General features: G+C 40.1%; 1 long non-coding RNA gene across 1 annotated transcript; it reads left to right on the top strand.

The window, feature by feature from the left end:
- Positions 1-57: 57 nt before the first annotated feature.
- Positions 58-16,144, top strand: LOC145541866 (uncharacterized). Its single transcript, XR_014079368.1, has 3 exons — positions 58-509; positions 14,244-14,392; positions 15,785-16,144. It is a non-coding gene; the product is annotated as an uncharacterized LOC145541866 (long non-coding RNA).
- Positions 16,145-17,458: the final 1,314 nt, after the last annotated feature.

The raw sequence follows: 17,458 nt of genomic DNA, 5'->3' as shown, positions 1-17,458 counted from the left end.
ACATAAACTACAAAACCCAGAACCCACCGCCAATGAGGGCGGAAATGACGCATCAGTTGTAGGCTGAAAAGGCAGCAATGCACGACGGGAATTATAGTTCCTCTGGATAAGGATCATAGAGTTCGCTCTGGAAGCTCACCGGCAACCTAGATTTCTCTTAAGAATTTTTAAGATTTACTGTAAACTTATTTCTCTGCAGTTGACAAAAAAAGGAGACTTTAGTGTAGCCACTTTTCTGTGAAATTCTTAAGGAAACCAGACACCTTTTTAGACTTTTTACAATAGATAAACCAAAAATGTTACCAACTGTAACAAATGTTAAGTGCCTACCAGGTTCCAAGATTGCAATCCTAAGTGAATAGAAGAATATTGGACCACAAACGGAGTGAAGTAATAAGGAAAAACTAATTGTGTACATGAGATGATACCTCTATTATAGGTAAAGGTACCAACCAGCTGGCGAGACACAGGAGAAAATTTTCTGACGGACTTGGAAATAGAAGTCTGAGGTAATCAGTAAAAGCATTTTCTTAATCATGATTTTTCAAAAGTTACAAAACATAAGTGTTAAATGACTTGTTACTGTTTTGGAAACTTCAGTTCAGTTCAGTCATTCAATTGTGTCTGACTCTTTTCGACCCCATGGACTGCAGCAGGCCAGGCCTCCCCGTCCATCTCCAACTCCCGGAGTTTAGTCAAACTCATGTCCATTGAGTCCGTGATGCCATCCAACCATCTCATCCTCTGTCGCCCCCTTCTCCTCCTGCCCTCAATCTTTCCCAGCGTCAGGGTCTTTTCCAATGAGTCAGTTCTTCGCATCAGGTGGCCAAAGTATTGGAGTTTCAGCTTCACCATCAGTCCTTCCAATGAACACTCTGGACTGATTTCCTTTAGGATGGGCTTGTTGGATCTCCTTGCAGTCCAAGGGACTCTCAGGAGTCTTCTCCAACACCACAGTTCAATTCTTTGGCGCTCAGCTTTCTTTATAGTCCAACTCTCACGTCCATACACGACTACTGGAAAAACCATAGCCTTGACTAGACAACGTTTGTTGGCAAAGCAATGTCTGTTTTTTAATATGCTGTCTAGGTTGGTCATAGCTTTTCTTCCAAGGAGCAAGCGTCTTTTAATTTCATGGCTGCAGTCACTATCTGCAGTTATTTTTGGAGCCCCTCAAAATAAAGTCTGCCACTGTTTCCACTGTTTCCTCATCTAATTGCCATGAAATGATGGGACTGGATGTTATGATCTTAGTTTTCTGAATGTTGAGTTTTAAAACAACTTTTTCACTCTCCTCTTTCACTTTTATCAAGAGGCTCTTTAGTGCTTCTTCACTTTCTGCCGTAAGGGTGCTGTCATCTGCATATCTGAGGTTATTGATATTTCCCCTGACAATCTTGATTTCAGGTTGTGCTTCATCCAGCCCAGCGTTTCTCATGATGTACAATGCATATAAGTTAAATAAGCAGGGTGACAATATACAGCCTTGACGGACTCCTTTTCCTATTTGGAACCAGTCTGTTGTTCCATGTCCAGTTCTAACTGTTGCTTCCTGATCTACATATAGGTTTCTCAAGAGGCAGGTCAGGTGGTCTGATATTCCCATCTCTTTCAGAATTTTCCACAGTTTATTGTGATCCACACAATCAAAGGCTTTGTCACAGTCAATAAAGCAGAAATAGATGTTTCTCTGGAACTCTCTTGCTTTTTCAATGATCTAGCAGATGTTGGCAATTTGATTTCTGGTTCCTCTACCTTTTCCAAAACCAGCTTGAACATCTGGAAGTTCATGGTTCACATATTGCTGAAGCCTGGCTTGGAGATTTTTAAGCATTACTTTACTAGCATGTGAGATGAGTGCAATTGTGTGGTAGTTTGAGCATTCTTTGGCATTGCCTTTCTTTGGAATTGGAATGAAAACTGACCTTTTCCAGTCCTGTGGCCACTGCTGAGTTTTCCAAATTTGCTGGCATATTGAGTGCAGCACTTTCACAGCGTCATCTTTCAGGATTTGAAATAGCTCAACTGGAATTCCATTACCTCCACTAGCTTTGTTTGTAGTGATGCTTTCTAAGGCCCACTTGACTTCACATTCTGGGATGTCTGGTTCTAGGTGAGTGATCACACTATCATGATTATCTGGGTCGTGAAGATCTTTTTTTGTACAGTTCTTCTGTGTATTCTTGCCACCTCTTCTTAATATCTTCTGCTTCTGTTAGGTCCATACCACTTCTGTCCTTTATTGTGCCCATCTTTGCATGAAATTTTCCCTTGGTATCTCTAATTTTCTTGAAGAGATCTCTAGTCTTTCCCATTCTATTGTTTTCCTCTATTTCTTTGCATTGACTGCTGAGGAAGGCTTTCTTATCTCTCCTTGCTATTCTTTGGAACTCTGCATTCAAATCAGTATATCTTTCCTTTTCTTCTTTGCTTTTCACTTCTCTTCTTTTCCCAGCTATTTGTAAGGCCTCCTCAGACAGCCATTTTGCTTTTTTGCATTTTTTCCCTGAAACTTACCTTTCCTGAAACAACTGTACCTTTAAGTTCCTCAACCGTGCATAAGTCAGGCCTGGTTTCTCTAAGACTGAACTATTATAATTTTAGAGTTCTGGTACTCCTCAAGCCTTTCTAGAAGTAGAAAAGTAAAATGATTTTGGATGAAGACGTGGGAGCAGAACAGCTTACGTTTAAATCAGGAATCAATTGTTATACTCATGGACGACTGACCTTAGGCAGGTTACTTCACACTGTGTGCCCATTTCCTGATCAGTTGGATTGGAATAATAATAGTACCTACCCCCTAGAACAGTTTTAAGGATTGTATTAATTGATACCTTTGATGCATTTGTGATCATTCCTGCTATATAATAGTATTATTTATCCTTCTTTATATTTAAGATATTTGGCATAGTTTAAGGTACATTTTGATGTCTTAAAATATTTAAGTGAATAGATTTCAGTTCTACTAATACGTGGCATAGGAGATGAATCTGGTAAACATTTGTATACATACATGAACAAAGCACAATACCACCCCTACAATTATTGATCGAAATAGGAAAGAACCAAGGGTAGCTGGATGGAACTGGGAAAGATTAGGTTTGTCATTTGTGTCCTCAAGGAAGCAAACAGTGATAGAATTAAGAATGTAAAAAAAAAAAAAAAGGTAAATGGAGAAAACTATCAATAGATGGAATAGAGGTAACTCAGAGCAAAGATGAAGAGTCCCTCCTTGGAATAAAAATGGCAAGGCCTTTGCAGCACAGTCTTGCTTAGTTTTTGGCTGGAGTCTCCCCAAGAAGCCAGTGACCTCAACTCAAAATCTGAGGCTGTCACCTAACCACATTCTTCGTAAACAGGCAAAAGGCCTTTTATTGAAGAGATACCTGAGCATCACATTTCTGCATTTGTCACAGTCCACCCCTTGCATGTAGATTCACTCTCCATGCACATTCACAGAACTGTTTTCTTCCTGAACAGAAACTTCAAAGACAGAAGTTTGTGGGACAAACTGCAGTTCCCATCTTTGTAGTTGGTCTGTGCAGGAGCCACAACTGAACTCATCACTTAATTGTCTTCTCCACTATTGATTCTAAATTTTCCTCTCTTTTATCTACCACCTCCTCTGGTGTCAATAATTAAATTGGTAATGTGAAAACCTTAAGTGCTGAGAAACTTGAGCCTCAGGTAACAATCCCTTTCTCAGGCAGATGTTGTTGTACTTGTCCATTTACAGTCACTGTTGGGCAAAGTAGAGGTTCCCAAGTGGATCACGTTAGTACCACACATATTCTTACTTGCCCCCGTTGAAGCCTACTTACTCCTGTTGATCAGAATTAGCTTCTTCTGCCAGGGTGTTGACTCTTCTTCCTGCCTACTTGTCCCTGAAAAAAAGGCCAAAGTTCCCAGGCAGCAGATGAAGCTTAGTTCAGTAGGACCTTTACTTTGTCCCCTAGCAGGAAGACGCCACCTCCGATGACTAGGACTTCTAATTCCACAAATTCAGAACTACAGCAATGGAAAACACGATGTCCATTAGTGAATAATTGGGAATATGATAAATGGGGCTCTTCCTGTTTTAATCCACTGCTTTCTGGCCCCATGTATTGTTTCTTTTTGGGACCCTGAGCCATATCAAGGTCTACTGCATCCTGGGGGACAGCATCTCATCTTTCCAGAGTATTGTCTCTTAGTAACTGCTTGAACTTCACTCTCAGCAGGGCATTCCAGTGTTTTATTAGGCGACCAGCTCCTGGGACATGCAGCATGTGGTGCAACCAATGGAGCCATGGTCACAGGCACCCTCCTACACCAAATACAATACTTGCATCTGATGATGAATTGTGACTGGGTCTCCAGAATTTATGACATAGTATGTTCAGCAAGATATATCTCATTTTATACCACTAAATATCTCAGTGAGGTTCCCCAGTGGCTCAGTGGGTAAAGAATCTGCCTGCAATGCAGGAGACGACAGAAGATGCAAAGGTTGCAAAAAGTTGAACAGGACTGAGTGACTAAGCACAGTGCAAGTGTCATGGTCAAGTACTCCCTCTTTAGCATAGCATCCCTGTGCTATGCTTCAGCATAGCAACTATTTTTCAAAAGTTGTACAACGTTGATCCAGAATCCCAGAAACCTGAACCATGATTTTCCTACTAAGGTTCCTATAAACTTCATACTGCATCTTTTCTGGAAACTGACAATTCTAATGCCATAGGATCTGCCAGTTCCTTTAGTCCAATTTAGGGTGCTTGCACTAGAACTCATACCTGCTGCAAAGCCCTTTCTTGTGCCATGTTGCACTAGGTATTATGGGGCAGGAATGTAGTCTGAGGTCTGGAATGCATTGTTTACAGAACCCAAAGCAGCTTCCTAGGTCTTGTGCTTTCTTCTTTATTGTAGGCGATGCAAGAGAAGTTAGTTTCTGTTTTACTTTGAAAAGGATGTTCTAGCACTTCCCAGAATACTGTACTCTTAAAACGCCTAATAAAAGGACAGGGCCCTGATTCTTCATAGGGTTCATTTCCTACTCTCTGTAGCACAAACCTCCAGCACACTAGCCACCTCTCGCTCAGTCTGTTATATCAGCATGATTTCATTGTTATAATGGATCTTAAGGACCTTATCCAGAATCTCCAGATGACCTAGATCTCTTTGGACTATATATGAAAGAGGAGAGCTAATAGGGCTAGACTGTCAGTGCATGTTATTTTCAGTTTATTTCATGTGGACATTAATAATTAACAATTTCATATGGACAATTATTTCTAGTTGTCTTTCTTAGTCAAGGTAGAAAAGAAAGCCTTCTCCAAATCAGTGGCCACATACCATGTGAAAGTGAAAGTCGCTCAACTGTGTCTCTTTGTGAGCCTGTGGACTATAAAGTCCATGGAATTCTCCAGGCCAGAAAACTGGAGTTGGTAGCCTTTCCCTTCTCCAGGGGGTCTTCCCAACCCAGAGATCGAACCCAGGTCTCCTGCATTGCAGGCGAATTCTTCACCAGCTGAGCCACAAGGGAAGCCCATATACCATGTGAAGTCTATCTAAATATCCTGCTTTAGCAGTGCTACTGTGCTTGGCATGGCAGTTGCAGCTGCGGCTGCTACTTGGTTGAACTTGTGGTAGTCTGCAGTCATTCTTCTAGTTCACCTGGTTTCTGAGGGTGCCAGATTGTCAAGTGAAATGGAGATGTGATGGAAGCTATTATGCCTGTATCTTTTATCGCCACCATACCCTAGCATTGTGATTTATTGTTTTAGATTTACTCTCTTGGGCAGAAGAGGCAGTTTCAAAGACCTATACTTGACTTTCCCCAAATATGATAGCTCTTACTCCACAAGTGAAGAACAATATGTGAAAATTACTCCAAAGTATATAACTGGGGTTGAAGAGACATGATGTTCTTCAAATCTTCAGGTATCAATATCAACTTTCACTTGTAACTAATAGTCCTTGTAATATATGGGTACTTCCCTTTACCTGTGTATAGTCATTCAAATAACTGCAAGTGAGTCCCTTTTAGAAAAGGTCAAAGGAGTCTCTACAATATATACGTGATATGGTATTTCAGGGTGCTTCTTCATGAGACCCAGCTAAGTCTTCAGCCAGTGGTTTGAAAACTGGTACAGGTACAGGAACTTGACAGGAAAGTGTGACTGTTTATTGGGACAACCACCCTCAGCCTCCTGCTCATCCATTCCTTCTTTTAATCATGCATGTGAGCAGCACTCGCATTGGCTGCACAAATATTTTGCCCGTGGTGGTGGTGGTTTTGTTGCTAAATTATGTCTGACTGTTTTGACCCCCTGGATTGTAGCCCACAAGGCTCCCCTGTCCATGGGATTTCCCAGGCAAGAATACTGGGCTGGGTTGCCATTTCCTTCTCTAGGGGATCTTCCCAGCCCAGAAATTGAACCTGCCATCTCAAACCCATTTCTCCTGCATTGCAGCCAGATTCTTTACCACTGAATCACCAGGGAAGCCCATATTTTGCCCCTAGTATCACCATATTCTGTTAACCATCTTCACAATTCCCTCTTGGCTGCTGCCTTTACATTCTTGTCACTGTAATTGTGACTTCCTAGCTTCTGAGGGTTAGGTGTTGCTCATCCTCTATTGCTTCAGGGCCCCGTTATCCTCACTGCTACTAATAAACCAAGTTCCATGGAAGGCTGTCCTGTAGGCAACCCTGCACTGTAAATAGAAGCCAGCTTTGGATGTCTTTCTTTGTGATGCTGGTATCTCTCTTACTAGCACAGTCCTGTTGGCATTTCGGGATGATGTGTCCTTTGGGTCCTCCTGTGCAAAATAATTTTCTGGTAGGTTTTCTGGCCTCACATAATATATTCACTTCAGCATTTCCACTTCCCTGAGTTTTTTATGTCTTTTCTCCAGAGTCAGCTCTGGCAGGTCAGGCATTTCCTTTTCTTGCCATGAGCCATTACTTTCTCCAGCTGTCTGGGAGTCATCCTAGCAGGACATTTGCTTCACCCATTCAGAATAGAGAGTGTTTAATTCTATATTTCACGAGGATGTCCCAAAGTCCACAAACTCTCCCCATCTGGTATTATATTACAGTGCTCGCTACCAGTGAAAAGTTTTAGCTCTCACACTGCCATATTGTGCCAAGTACTAATTGTTCCCCATATACCAACTGGAATGGAATCTTTTTTTTTTTTTGCCAATCAGGAAGTGAGGGGTCTGGTTTCAAAATCTCAATTTACCACTTGCTTTTTTGGGTCCTTCCTGCTACTAATATGCCAGTTCTAAGAAATGGAAAGGAGAATAAAAGGTGTGTTGGGGGAGTAACACCTGTGAAAAGAAAGGACAGGAAAAAAGACTGAACAGAAGAGTCAACAGATCACAATACAGATCTGACAAAGTCTCTGAAAGCCCAACAGTAAGGTCCAAAGTGAAGATTAGCTTTTAGAAGAGTGTTGCATTGGGTGAAAGTCTAGGCCTTTATAGCACATTTTGCTTGGTCATTGGCTGAGGCCACCCAAAGAAGGGCATGACCTGACCTCAAAAGCTGAGGCCAAACCTGAAGGAGTTAATAGCTAGAGGCCATGAGTCCTTTCTTGAAGAGGGATCTCAACGTCTTAAAGATGCAATCCTATATCTGCTACATTAAGTACTAACACTAGAAATAATTAAGTTTGTTTGGTGTGTTCTGTATTTCTTAATTAGCTCACCGCTATTGTAAAAATTGGGGCTTCCCAGGTGGTTCGGTGGTAAAGAATCTGCCTACCAAAACAGGAGATGCAGGAGACACAGTTTTGATCCCTGGGTTGGAAAGACCCCCTGGAGGAGGAAATGGCAACCTATTCCAGTATTCTTGCTTAAAAAACCCTGGGACAGAGGAGCCTGGTAGGCTACAGTCCAGGGGCTGCAGAGTTGGACACAACTGAGCAACTGAGCACGGCAGTGTAAGTATTGCATGGGAAGAACTGACAGATCAGAAGAGGTCTCATCTTTCCCTGGGTTAAGTTCATATAAGAATTTCAGAGATTGTAAGGAAAAACCTGGAAATTTGTCATTGCCCTCACATCCATAATAGATTCATGGGAAACATTGACTAAACTCCTATGAAATACCTAATAGAGAATTTTTCTCTCTTTCGTTTTGATGTTATTGGTACTATAGTAAATTCCACAGCAATTCAGTCTCATTAATAAACAGGTTTCTGCTTCTCTCTGAAGTTTGCCTGAAACTCTGTTTTAGACAACAGGCTAGTGATTATGTCATTAACAAAATGTAATCTCAGTGAAAAACATTGCACTAAGTAGTCTGAACTACAGGTATTTCAAAGAAGAGTCTTGGGCACAATCTTCCAAGGTAAAATTGCTTAGGAAACTTTGGACTGTATCAGTGTACCAAGTCAGGATTCCCAGGACACTTTTCTGTCCAAAAGAAGACATGTTTCATCAAAGCTAACTACTTGATCCAAGGCCCAACAAAATATGAGTTATTTCAGAAGAGTTAATAAATTATTGAGGGAAATATTAATTTAGTAATTTATTCACAATATTTTGGCATTATTTTAACATTTTATTTTTTGTAGATATATGAAAGAGCCATTTCCTTTTCTTCTGAAGCTATTTCAAATCTTCAGTATAGTAAACTCTGCCTTTGGGATTTGACCCACTGATACATAAGCATTGAGAAAGAGATATTTTTACTGAGGCTCCTTACTTTCAGTTTTTTTTTTTTTCAATAAGAGTATTTCCTCCTTTTTACCTGAGTATAATTGGACAAATCAGCTGTGCAACTATGTCATACTTGACATGTTACGTTTGAGAATAATTCTCATTTAATTGTGTATCAGGGTTAACTTTACCAGGGTTAACTTTACATGTCAAGATCAACTCATGAATGACACTAGCTATTGACTTTAAAAGCAGTGAAGGCCAACCAGCTGAGTAATAACCATTGCCATGGAGACCAGAGGACCTGGGAACACTGTACTGATCTGAGGATCCTTGCTAATCCCTTTTTCTGTAAAGCCCAGATTCCACCTTGGAGAGGGGGTTAGGGAGGGATAGATCTAGCATGTTAAAAAAGTAAGTAAAAAGTTTTAGTCACTTGGCCATGTCCGACTGTTTGTGACTACATGGATTGTAGTCCTCCGGGCTCCTCTGTCCATGAAATTCTCCAGGCAAGAATACTGAAATGGGTTGCCATGCCCTCCTCCAGGGGATCCTCCTAACCCAGGGATCAAACTCTGGTCCCCTGCACTGCAGGCAGATTCTTTACTGTCTGAGTCACCAGGAAAGGTTTACCTAAGTACCTGAGCATACTTGGGTTGCTTTTTGTTTTTTTAGAAGAGTGGGAAGTACTAACCTTCAAGGGGTGTTTAGAACTATGTAAGGGCAGTGAAGGTTGTCATCATGCTAATGAAAGCTACTCCTGGAATTTTACAGGAGGTAGGGGTGAGGAGAGGCAGGGGTGCTAAATGTCTGCAGAGCTCTAGGAAGCACTATCTCCTTAGCCTACCATTTGAATTATCATGAGAAACACAGAAAAAGTGGTGTTTAAATCCATCTGTTTGGGTTTACAGAAGTGTCTTAATAGTTTTTGGGTTTTTTTGTTTGTTTGTTTTGTTTCCCCACACAACCCAGTGGGGAGGACTCTTGAGGAAGGTAAGATTAGTTTAAATCAAATAAAGAATTACTTTTTCTTCCCCTAACCAGTCTGTAATGTGATTGGTCCTGTTACAGCTATCCTTAAAAACAGTTAATCTAAATGCAAAGTAATTATAGCAATATTTTAAAAAGCTGGGAGTACAGATTCTTGGCAGGAACAAAAGATATTCTTAATTGATTTTCTTTAAGATATGTTTTTGTCCAGAATGCCTGATTCTCAGATGATCCTGTTAGTCACACCAGAAAGCCAAAGCTTTGACTGACTGTTGTGTGACTCAATTCATATCATATTTTGAACGTTTTAAAAAGCTGCCTGTGCTTATGTAACCCACATGTAATAACTTAAAAGTGCTCTTGGAACTATTTCTGACAGTTTCTATGAAAACATTTTAATTGGGGTGGCCAACAGCTTTTAACTGCCACAGGGGATGTTTTGATATGGGAAATGGGGAGGAACAGAAACCCACTGAAGAAGAGAGTTTGCCCAAGAGGGTTTGCCCACCCACTCCACCTGTGTTTTTTTTTCCTGACGATGTTTCCAGAAAGCTGTCCTTCTCAGACAAATGTTAAAGTTTCCAGAAGTTAAATAGTGGCTTTTTCTGTAAATGAAAGCAGAGGCAGGAGAAAACCATTTACAGGAGAAAGGGGAGATGAAAAAAACAAAGGGGTCTAATAGCAAAGAAAAGCAAAAAAAGAAGCATAGAAGCACTAAAACAGAAAGTAGAGACACAGAGAAAATAAATGAAATGATAATCCAACAGGAGGGATCGATAATGACTTCGTGGTACAAGCGAGCAGACAGGAACTCTTCCTTTAGTACAAGAGAAGGAGATGAGCTGTGCTCTCTTCTGGAATCTCAGCACTACCTGGGCCATTGGGAAGTGGAGGGAGAGTGCTGAGCCTGGTTGCAAATGCTGGCCTTTGAGAGAGAGGCTGGGAGAATGATCCCAAGTACCAGGGAGCAGTAGAGCATACTGGCTGAACCATGATGCCCAGAGCCAGACTGTCTAAGTTTAAATTGACCACATATATAATTTGTCACATGACAAATTACTCTAAAGCTAATGCTTAAAACTGCATTTATTATCTCACATTTTCTGGGAGTCAGGACTCAAGTGCAGCTTAGCCTTGTCCCAGGGTTCAGGTCCCTCACAAGGCTGCAGTCAAGGTGCTAGCTGGGGCTGCAGTCATCTCAGAGCCAACTGAGAGAAGATGAACTTCCACAATTCCTCACATGGCTGTTGGCAGCCTCAGGTCCTTGCTGCCCATTATGGAGACATTAGTTCCTTGCCACTGATGTGGGCCTCACAGTATGACTGTTGGCTTCCATCAGAGTGAACAATTGGAAAAGCATCAGAGAGGGCACAGTCTAATCTTGAAGGTGACATCTCATCATCTTGTCTATACCTTTTGTTAGAATCAAGTCACTAGGATACGGAATGATGGTGTGAAGACCAGAAGGTCATCTGAGAAGCTTGTTTATCATACCTACTAAGTAGCCCAATCTGCCGTCACATTCCTTCACTCTAAAATGAGGATGAATAATAGCATTTACAACATTAAGCAATAAAATAAAAACTTTTTTTGGTCCATGTTTTTTGAAGATGAACTAAAATAATCTATGCAAAATGCCAAACATTATGCCTTACACAGTTACTTTTGAAATAGTGACCATTTTTTTTTCCTCCCAGGGAATTTCCCTTTCTTTCCTCCCATGCAAGAGAAAGTTTCCTTTGCTTATTGCTCAGGAGGGATATATGGCTGAATGGGAAGTTGAAAGCCTGCTGGTCTTCCCAGTTTGGTTTCCAAAAGCCTAGAACCTCTTGGAACAGAAAGTTTAGGAATGGATATCAAATGAATGGGGAAATCACTAGGGAAAGAACAGGTCCCGGGAAGGAATAGTGGAACCAGTGCTGAACTTTCCCCTTCTTCATTCAGGCACCACGTATTAGAAATATCTTTGTTTTCTAGTTCTTTTGAATAGCAATTTGATGAGAATTAAGGACATTTGAATAAGCAATTCAGTGAAGGAAAATGACCAGACTACATTATGCAGAGGGAAGATCTCTACAGTCTTATTGAACCCTGCAGCTTGTGTTTTGTAATCCTTGGATTAAATAAAATGACAGTATCTTGAAAAAGCAATAAAGGGGATTTCACTGCCTAGAGTTTATGTTTAGATTTAGCTAGTATTTAATATCATTTGGTAGTATTTTAAAAGTTGTGTATCTGAAATCAGCAAATTAGTCAACATTATCTTTGAATACTGTAAGTATTCTATCATACAATCAAAGCTGTGCTAAGAAAATTGCTGACAGTCTGGATGGCTTAAAAGTCAGTGTTCAACATATTGAGACATTTAGGGATAAAAAGAAATGAAGGACATTTCTCATATTTATGTGTTTGATCAATAAATAAGAAATATTACCAAGCACAGGTCATAATAAGAGATATATGAGGAATATGAAGTTTATGAAATATGTTCTCTACTTTCAAACTTTCTATCTAGTTGAGACCTTTTGTCAAAGCTGATTTTTTTAAATCTAATTGAGAGCCTCTGCAAACAGCCTGACATGCAGTGTCTTTTATCAGATTTCCCATCTGACTTTTGAAAATCTCCAGGGAACAGGTCACTGATCCACAAACCTGTCACAAGAGACAGGATATTATAGTGGTTAAGGTGACTGGCCCTGAAGAAAAGTGACTGCCAGGATTTGTACCTTGGCTCTGCCACTTGGTAGCTGTTTGATCTTGATCAAGTTACTTAAGCATCTCTGTATCTCAGTTTTCCTACCCATAAAGTAGTGATAATATGACTCATGTCATATGGTTATCATGAGAACAAAATGAGGTAATCCACAAAAATACTTAGAACATGTTACTTCAAGTGTGTCTGGCTCAGTAAACATGAGCATATTCTTACTATTAATAGCTGATTGTTGATTACGTTTTTCCTTGAAATAACTGCTTCAGGTTTTTCTGCTCACCGGCTATTGCTATCTTACAAGCACTTCATCTAGTTGCTATTTTCTTCCCGCTCTAGTTATGCCCCAAAGACATTAGACATGGCTCCTAATCTTTAATTGCTCAAAGCACAGCTGTGGCATTTTGTAAAACTTTACTAATGCATACATGAATAGGATTATCTAAAGGAAAACCTAAGCCAAAACATTAGATGCCATTTCTCCTGGAATCCATTAGTCATGCCCTTCCAAAGGAGCTCCTTGGCAGGTCAACTCTGTCCTTTACTCTGCCTTGATATCATGATCTGAGGCTTGTCTCATAGTCTCCAGGTGGATATTCCCTCCATCCTGTCTTTCTTCTCAGGGTCCAGGGCCCACACCACACTTTATCTCTAGCTGTCTCAAAAGAAAGCAAAAACCAGCCACATCATCATAATCCGTTCAGAGAGAACACATGCCCACACACAAAATATAGAGTTGCTCCTTCTCGTTGTCTTAAGTATGTCCCTTCTCATTTTCTCCTTTGCTTTATAAAACCCAAAAATCTATAAAAATGCATTTAACCAAAGACCTGCCTTTTCCCAAGTACAAATTTACTGCCACCCCTAGAACAAAAGACACAAATTTCAATATGATTTCACCTACACCAAACTCCATCCAGAAAAACCTGTTTAGAATCTCACAATTCCCAAATTAGTGTTTTCAGGAAAGGGGAAAATATTGAGTCAAAATGATCAGGTTGTTAGGGTGGGCAACTGTAGCTCATTTCTGCTGGAGAACCTTTAATAAACTGTATACAAAGTTGTCCAACAGAAATGTAATGCAAACCACATATGTAATTTTAAATTTTCTAATAAGTAAAGTTTTAAAAATTAGGCAAAATTAATTTTGATGTTATATTTTACTTAGCAAAATATGCCCAAAATATTATAATTATAATATATAATCAATAAACACATTAATGAGATAGTGTATCTTTTTTTCATACAGTGTTTTTGAAGTCCAGTGCATATTTTACATGTAAGTTGCATATCTGTTTGAAACAGCTATTTTCAAGTGGTCAATAGTTACCTTTGCTAGTAATCATATTGGACTGCATGGAGAACATACCTCAGAATTGCCCCTAACAGGACAGTGGTACTTCATGCTCTTGCAGCCAGAGAAAGTGTTCAGGTAAAGAATTCTATGCTGAAGAACCATTAGGGCCACTGTCCATCAAGCTGCAGGTGACCTCTGCAGAGGCTACGGGAGAATCAAACCCAGGTCTCACACATTGCAGGTGGGTTCTTTACTGTCTGAGCCACCAGTGAAGCCCAAGAACACTGGAGTGGGTAGCCTATCCTTCTCCAGGGGAATTCCTAACCCAGGAATTGAACTGGGGTCTCCTGCATTGCAAGTAGATTCTGTACCAGCTGAGCTACCAGGGAAGCCACAGTGCTCACTTCAACCACCTAAAGCAGTAGCTGGTACCGTTCCATTCCAGAGCTAAATAAAAATGACCAATAGTTATGAAATTAGGGTACTGTACTAGGAAAATTGCTAAACAAATGTTCCTTTTTTCTCTTCAAAAGAGATTCTTCTCTTGTGAATGTGAAATTATGTCTCATTTTGTTTTTTCCCCCTATACCTTCTATAGATATTTCCTTCATTTCAAGTCTGCAGTTATTAATAGATGGATAGAGACCACTGTTGCCTCAGGGAAGATTTGTGATAAGTCTGAAAATATAAACAACTTACCTTCAGCCTTCGCTGGCTTTTGTCTTCTGAAGTCAGGCACCTCTGGAGGTGGGTATATTGTAGCAGAGGGGAAGAGAGACTCATTTGGTGAGAGAGACTAACAGAGCTGGATAAGTCTACAAGTAGAGAGGGAACTTGGGCCTCATTCAATGGCAGTACCTTAGCATGGGAGGGTGGGGAGCAGTAAAATGGCAACAATGACTACCCAAGGTGGTGGGATCCCAGAAAAAGTTTAGTGGAAATTTCTTTGACTTGAAGCCTGGCATGGAAGTGGTGGTCATTGTAAGTCATGTACCAGTGGGCATCTTGGCAGTGATCAGTGTGGACCAAAGATTTGATGGGGCCTCCCTGGAGATAGGCTCTGGGTGAGACTCTTCCACTTTTGCAGGGCCCAGGGTTCTAGCAAATTTGCAGGGTTTTTTTTTGTTTTTTTGGATTGGTTTCTTAAAAGTGTCAACATTATCTCTAAAGAGTTTTCATTTTATTTTCTGGAAGAATGGGCGGACTTTTTTTAAAATTTCAGATTTCATGAAATGAGCACAAAATTTTCACTTTTCACACTGTAGGATTGTGTTTATGTATCTGTTTTTCTGGCTTCCTGAAAAAACACAGGACATTTATATCTTAAATAGTTGATTTTCTTCTTACATGCACATATTTATAATCATGCATTCCAAAAACAAGAATTAAACCTTGAGACAGCAGCCAAAAAATGGCATATATATTTTGACCAAATTGAGTGAATATTTTAATAGAAACACCCTCATTTTTGCTGCTATTTATGGATTCTGAAATTTTACTTTAGCTTAATTTTAAGTAAATATACATTCAGGCTTACAGAAAAATTATAAGAATAGCACAATGAATTTTATACCTTTAAGCAAGATTTCCTGAATTTAATGTTTTACCACATCTGCTTTATTATTCTCTCTCTTTTTCTCTCTTTCTCTCTCTCCATTCCCCTCCCACATACACTCTCATATACACACACATACATACAAGTTTGTAAGGAAGTTGTAAAAATGTCTCTCTACCTTTAAACATTTTAGCACTTATTTTCTAAAAACAAAGATATTCTCTTACATAACCACAGCACAGTTAAAATCAGGAAATTATCATTGACAGAATTCTGTGACCTAATCTACAGACCTTATGCAAATTTTGCCAATTTCCCAGTCCTCAGTGGCAAGATGAAATCCTAGATCACACATTGCTTTCAGTTATCATGTCTCTTCTGTTTCCTTTACTCTGAAACAGTTCCTCGATTTTTTTGTTGTTTGGTCTTTTATAACATTTACGTTTTTGAAGAGTATGGGTCAGTTATTTTGTAGAATGCTCTTCAATTTGGATTTGTCTGATGTTTTGTCCTGATTAGATTCAAATCCTATGTGCATATCTGGTAGGAATACCACAAAAGTGGTGATGTGCTGTTTTCTCAAGGTGTCTTTTCAGGAGACACAGGATGTCAGTTTCATTGAGAAAGTGTTATGAAATAAATATCAGCTGAACTCAGCAGTCTACTCAGGGATACAGTTGGTTTATATTATGGTGTAAGTATATTTTTATATTGTCATTAGTTGATAACAAACAATTCATGCACTGACACTTTCAGTAGCAACCTTACAGTGTACATTTGTTGACTGTATTCCTGGTGTTCATTTCTCAACTTGTCCCCTTCACAACAACCTTTAATCTTCACTTTAAGGTTGCACCTCAACCTGGGGAAATCAACTTCAGCCCCTCCCTCTACCAGAGGAGCATGTGATCAATGTTAGGCCAATAAAAGCATTGCATCTCTCTGGATTCAGTATTGTTTTAGGATGGGATGTGACCAAAACAGTCTAATTACAGTGGGATCTGGGAACTTTTGATGGGAATACTAGGGTAAGGATTCTGTTTCCTTCTGGAAAATGTGCTGGGAATGTGAAATCTGAAACTGCTGGAGCCATTGTTTCTATGGGGGCCAATCTGAGAGCAGAGCTGGCTGGTGGAGAAAACAGTGGAACAAACTGAAGGGAACAGATACACTATTGACTTTATGAATGTCTAGATTAAGCCTGACCTGACATTTACTTTTGAGCTGTGTAGCTGCAGTTCTAAACCAAGATTTGTACCATCCACTGTGGGAAGAAACAGATGATATTGTCATTAGGTTATAAGAGATGATGTTGTCAGTAGGCTATGACTACTGGCATTTAGTTCCTAAAGCCAAGGATGATAAACATTTTGTGAGATAAAGAATAGTTGATAATAATAATAATAAGGAATTGTCCCAGCCAAAATGCCAATAGCAGTGCCGTCTCTCCAACTGAGAAACATTTTTAGTTTTTTAGGTTTACATTGAAATGTTTACTTACTTTGAACTGAAGATATTCTGCCTTGAAGGGGTACTATTAAGGGATATGCACGGGTACCTCTGAACAGTGTGTTTATAACTATATCTGTTTTGAATGTCAGGGCTCATTCCTTCCTAGCCATTAAATTTTTTTCATATTGTCCTTGCTCCTTAACCCAGAATTCTCTGCACTAAGTCTGCTATGTCTGGAGTGAGCCTTTCTGCTGAACTACGGTACTTTTCAATGTCTCCTTTATCTCCTAATTGTACCTGCAAAGTCCACATGAGGAGACTTCTATCTTGATATTTTAGTTTTGTACTCTAGCTTCACTTCTTTCTGCCTTGAATTCTATCCCCTTGGCTGGGAATCCTAGGCTCTTTCTAAGCCCACGTGGCAATACCTTCTTCCCAGAAACTGGAGGCCACTTACCAACAGGAAGCCAATAATTGGAGGACTGTTTTGACCAGGCCTCTCATGAGTACTGCATTTTGCCTGTCTCTCAAAGATGTTCACAGAAGACATTGCTGTAGCTATGCCAAACCACCAGCAGAGCTCCCTTGAGTAATGATGCCATCCTTGACTTACTGAGAGCTTGTCAACTCCTCTGAGTACTGGGATTTGGCCTCAAGCAGGAGGGCTGGCATCACCAACTCAAAGGACATGAGCCTGAGCAAACTCTGGGAGATAGTGAAGGACAGGGAAGCCTCGTGTTCTGTGGTCCATGGGGTTGCACGGAGTTGGACATGAATTAGCGATTGAACAACGGGAGAGCTACCTC

The sequence above is a fragment of the Giraffa tippelskirchi genome, chromosome 3 (genome assembly GCF_054371585.1).
Source record: "Giraffa tippelskirchi isolate mGirTip1 chromosome 3, T2T-mGirTip1v1.2.pri, whole genome shotgun sequence".
Lineage (NCBI taxonomy): Eukaryota > Metazoa > Chordata > Mammalia > Artiodactyla > Giraffidae > Giraffa > Giraffa tippelskirchi.
The sequence above is the reverse complement of the archived record's forward strand: the minus strand, read 5'-3'. Positions and strand labels throughout refer to the sequence as shown.